The sequence below is a fragment of the Mercenaria mercenaria genome, chromosome 7 (genome assembly GCF_021730395.1).
Source record: "Mercenaria mercenaria strain notata chromosome 7, MADL_Memer_1, whole genome shotgun sequence".
In the NCBI taxonomy this organism is placed as follows: domain Eukaryota; kingdom Metazoa; phylum Mollusca; class Bivalvia; order Venerida; family Veneridae; genus Mercenaria; species Mercenaria mercenaria.
This window is the reverse complement of record NC_069367.1, coordinates 12,895,967-12,901,966: the sequence shown is the minus strand read 5'-3', so window position 1 is coordinate 12,901,966 and position 6,000 is coordinate 12,895,967.

The window sequence follows — 6,000 nt, the reverse complement described above, 5'->3', positions numbered from 1 at the left end:
TTCCTATTTGAACAACTGCAGCCATTCAGAATAATCAATTAAATGTCTACAAAGTGGCGGGCCGAGTAAAAGAATTCGATAGTCTCTTATGTAATTTTTCATTTTTAGTTGTTTTTTATTTTTTAAATAGAAACTTGACTAGGAAAGTTTAAAAATAAAATCAAACTTATATGTGAAGTTCTACTAATTTGAAATACTGTTGAAAACGGCAAAAAAATATCAAACAAATATACAGTGCAGACTGCAAATAACAAATTTGAAAAATACACATTTCGCAGAAAAAATAAATGACCATGTAATATTAAATAATTTTCAGACTCAAGTAAAATATGTGTGGGAAACGCAATAGCTGATTTATGAGCTGGAAATAAAGTTAGGTGTTTTGTGATAAGTATTAATAATGTGTGTATTTAGTAAAGTAATCGCTTTAGGTATAATATTGTTCAAAACCAGAAATAAAATAAAATGTAAGCAGCGAGAATTAATAAGTTTCAGAACTACTAAATTTACTCGTTAAACACATGTCATAAAAATCTGTAGAAAATGAAATATTTGTATTTTTTTTTTAAAAAGTGCAATGAAAAAGAATCAATATACTTCTCCATCAATCCATTAGCATATCCTAGGGCATGACAATCACAACTGAACTTCAACACTTAAGCCTCAGAAAAGTTCTTCTTGCTTCGTTTCTGATTTTGAAAACCTAGACAACATAATATAAATGTACAGTATTGTCAAACGTCTCTACAGAATACATGTATTACTTATAAGTGGTACAATGGACTCATATTACTGGTAATTTCTAGAATACTGAATAAATAAATATGTCCTAATACTTGTTCAACAAAAATTAAGTTGATTTGCTTTTATACTTACCAGATTTGAATGACGTTAATTCACAGTAGCACGACACAAAATAAAACGTATTGTAATACAATAACATTTCAAACTCAAAATATTTTAGAAAAATTACATGAATTTTTAACATTTTTATACCTCACCTTGTATCCAAATTATTTCATTTTCACACTATTACGTTGAAGTTTGAGTGCGCGTTATTTATTTCCATTAATCTAGTATATAAGTGTGTAACTTTGATCCTAAATCATCGCCGGAAGCAGGCTTTAAATTGCAGGATATTGATCAACCTTGCCGTCTTTCCCAGGTTTGTGTACATAAATACTCTTCAATTGACATGATTTATGACGGTTAGAGCTCACTTTGTCCCAGGACGGCTAAAATGTAGGTACTCCTATAGACTGGCTCCTGTCCCTTCCCTATGTTTGTTCTTATTTACATATATATGTTTATTCATTAAGAGGAAAGTAACTTCAGCAGGTTGTTTTGACATTGACATTTTCATTGCCCCTGGCTCCAAACATAGGTATGGTTCAGCCTTCAGATAAAAATGTGCTATTTTAGAGGCTTAAGATTTTCTTATTTTGCTTGCAGTATTTATATAAAAAATAACCATGCAGCCAGGGAGCCAGGCTACTACTCCTACTAAATTGTCTCTCACAGAATTTCAGATCAGAGCGCGAAGTTATAACAACATGGAATTCCAGAGAGTTACAGATAGCATCTGTAGATTGGCTTAAATAGCCCTATCAAATTACCAACACCCTTCTCCAAGGTCAGCTTTTGACATTGAGATGAACATTAGGTCAGTTTATTTGTTAATTGGTTTAATTGCACGAGAATAACAGATTGCTCCAGGAAAAAAATACAACTGATGTATTACTTAAAATGTATTTTGAATGAAATGCTAAGGAAATTTAACACACTTGAAATTTAAGTATAGCATGTGAATCAATGAAAGTTAAACACAGTTAGCCAAAATTGGCAATAACTTAACATTTTAACTAAGGTGTCTATATGAATATTGCCAGCTTCAATTCAAGCAAGTTGTTTTAATGTATCAAGGGCATGTATGCAATACGATAGTACATTCATTTTCGATTTTTTGAAAGCGTACCAAAGAGTAAGTTCTGGAGGAGAGAATGTCTTTAAATTTTCTGTACACGACCTTTGGACTATAAGATTTTTTTAATAATGGGTCTCCATTACTGTAAAAAGCAACCTATCTGCCAGCCAGTCTTTTCAATTCAAATGTCTGGATTCCACCAACAGCACAATGAATCAAAATGACGCCTGAGACCCCCTCAAAATATATGTTCTACTCTATATGAGCCGCGCCATGAGAAAACAAACATTATAAGTGGCTTTGCGACCAGCATGGATCCAGACCAGCATGCGCATCCGCGCAGTCTTGTCAGGATCCATGTTGTTCGCTTTCAAAGCCTATTGCAATTAGAGAAACAGTTAGCGAACAGCATGGATCCTGACAAGACTGCGCGGATGCGCAGGCTGGTCTGGATCCATGCTGGTCGTAAAGTCACTATGTTGGTTTTCTCATGGTGCTCATAATTATATCATATATATCTAGATACTAAAACACTGACAGAATATGAATAGGTCAACAATATATGAATAGGTCTTTCAGAGCTTGTTGAATATTGACTCTGACAATCCTATCAAAATATAACTCCTCCTACCCCACTCCGAGGTGCACAACCGTTAAATCATTCGGGATTTTACTTTCTCTACACATTTATTGTCATGACACCTAAAATCGTGCTGAATGTCGTCTTGAACTGTAAAGGTTTTATACCAGGGTTCTAGTGTAAATTCGCCATAGTTTAGATCCATGTACTATACTTTCTAGAACTTCAACTCATAGAAACCCATATATATATAGTAAACTACAAATAATCAGCCGTCAAACTATGAAAAGAAAAGGTGATGTAGACAGATTTGTGGTGGAATGCCGCCAGATTGAAGCCACTGACCCTTTCTCGAATCGCGTTGTTGACGGCGTCGCGAAGTAAACGACCCATCTTTCGTTTTCTCTCATCATTTGCCATATACACGCGATATTTAACCTGAAACGCGTCTTATTTTACTGAAAATACATTCTGCGAAAGAAATAAGCCCCCATTTTACACGCAAAAGTGCCAAAAATAAAAAAAGTAAGTATTTTTTATGTATACTACTTTTAACAACACCACGAAGGCACATTTTCGACCGAATTACGGTGAATTTCTACACTATAACCTAAACCCTTATTAGAAAAATGAATTTAACGACCCGTTATACCCGAAAACATGCGTAAATTCGATAAAATACTGCAAACCGAGCGAAATAAAAGAGTCTGGTAAGAGTCTGCTTTTCATTGATTCACATTGTGTAAAGAAACAAGAGGACCATGATGGTCCTGAATCGCTCACCTGTCCCAACATGACCCAGTTTTGAACTGAGTATGACGTCATTTTTTTCTATTATTTGACATAGTGACCCAGTTTTTGACCTCATGTGACCCAGTTTTTAGCCTGACCTAGATATCATCAAGATGAACATTCTGACCAACTTTCATACAGATCCCATGAAAAATATGGCCTCTAGAGAGGTCACAAGGTTTTTTCATTATTTGACCTACTGACCTAGTTATTGACGGCACGTGACCCAGTTTCAAATTTGACCTAGATATCATCAAGATGAACATTCTGACCAATTTTCATGAAGATCTATTCAAACGTATAGCCTCCAGAGAGGTCACAAGGTTTTTCTATTTTTAGACCTAATGACCTAGTTTTTGACCGCAGCTAACCAAGTTTCGAACTTGACCTAGATATCATCAAGATGAACATTCAGACCAACTTTCATACAGATCCCATGAAAAATATGGCCTCTAGAGAGGTCACAATGTTTTTCTATTATTTGACCTACTGACCTAGTTCCTGATGGCACGTGACCTAGTTTCGAACTTGACCTAGATATCATTAAGGTGAACATTCAGACCAATTTTCATGAAGATCTTGTGAACAATATGGCATCTAGAGAGGTCACAAGGTTTTTGTATTTTTAGACCTACTGACCTAGTTTTTAACCACAGCTGACCCAGTTTCGAACTTGACCTAGATATCATCAAGATGAACATTCAGACTAACCTTCATACAGATCCCATGAAAAATATGGCCTCTAGAGAGGTCACAAGGTTTTTTTAGTATTTGACCTACTGACCTAGTTTCTGATGGCACGTGACCCAGTTTCGAACTTGACCTAGACATCATCAAGGTGAATATTCTGACTAATTTTCATGAAGATCCATTCAAAAGTATGGCCTCTAGAGAGGTCACAAGGTTTTTCTTTTTTTAGACGTAATGACCTAGTTTTTGACCGCAGCTGACCCAGTTTCGAACTCGACCTAGATGTCATCAAGATAAACTTTCAGACCAACTTTCATACAGATCCAATGAAAAATATGGCCTCTAGAGAGGTCACAATGTTTTTCTATTATTTGACCTACTGACCTAGTTTTTGATGGCACGTGACCCAGTTTCGAACTTGACCTAGATATTATCAGGTGAAAGGGGCCCATTGCCCCTGGCGCGTCCAAAAATTTTTAACCAATAAATGTACTTTTTGGGATAAACGGGTCTTTAACCCCGGATCTCGTAAAAGAACTGGGACGTGTCAAATTTGTAAGGGTTTTTCGGGATTCCCCTTTAAATAATTAGTGAAAAAAATTTAGTTTTTAGATAAAGATCCATATCTATTTTCATGCAAATTATTTATTTTAAAGAAAGCTTGATGTCGGGGTCCAAACAAATAATCTGGTAAAATCAAAAATCTTTTAATCAAAATTTAAACATTTGAACGAATCTTCATTTTTTCATTTTACTTTTTTAAAATTTAAACCGCAACCCGTACCCAATCGTTACAAAGTTTGGTTTGTGAAAAAAACCTTATTTCTGATAAGAAAGCAAGGCCCCAATAGACAAAAGAAAATAAGAGAAATTAATATAATGAATTAAGGAAAAAAATCAATTAAAATTTTTGGGAAAAATTTTAAAAAATAAAAATATAAAATTTTTATTTATGAAATTTCCAGAAGGAACGAGTTATTTGAATCCCTTAAAAAATTTTTTAGTCGGGTTATTTCTTTTCCCCCCCCTTTTTACGGGGGGAAGTATTGAAGGTATGGGGTTAATGGTATTTAAATTGCCATGGTTTAATTCGAAAATTTTGGGGATTTCAAGAAAATTAAAACATACTGCTAATAAAAATTTATTATTGTTTTTTTTTTCCTTAAAATTTTTAAAAATAAAGCAGTTGGAGAAAAATAAAATTAAGCTTTTTTACGGGCCCAAAGGAAGCCAATACATTTAATTTTCGGATATTTTTTTAAAAGGAACGAAGAGAAAAAAAACCCAATAAAAAGTTAATTTTGCCGTTGAACCTTCCTCCTAGTTTTTTATAAAAATGGCCCTCATTTGCATGATCCAGGGGAAATGAGAAAAAAGTAAAGTAAAATACATTTTCATTTAGGGGTTTCCATTTTTTTAATAGAAACTGATGAGAAAAAAATTCCGAAAAAAAAGTCCCCCTTTTGCCGTTGAAACAAACCCACTTGTATTTTTAAAAGGTCCTCAAGCAGTAGATAATAAGAAAAGTTTTTAAGAATTTTTTTGGTATTGCTTGCCTCTATTTGCCTCTTACCGTTTCGTTAAATGTTGGACCAATATCATGCTTTTTATTTAACCCGAAATTTTGTTTCGCAAATGTTCAATTTGACTAACTCCTAACCGTTGTATAAATTTTTCAAAACGTTTGTTTTAAAAGGAAATACCATTTCTAAGCTTTTCCAAAACCATTTTTACAATCCCCTTTAGAAAAAAAATTTTAAAATTCTGGCATTTTTTCTTTACGTAAAGAAAAAAATTAAAACTAAAAATTCAAGCAAATTCTTTTCACGGTCAAAGGATCATGGGAAAATTAAAAACCCTATGAAATCCTTTAAAAAGGGCCTTGAAACACTTTCCCACTGCTTCAATAATTTGGAAAACAAAATTTTTTCCCACGTACAAGTAGAAAGATTTCATAAGCTGTCGGTTGGGGGCCCTACACCGAATTAGAAAATTCCTTAAAAAACAAAAAGGG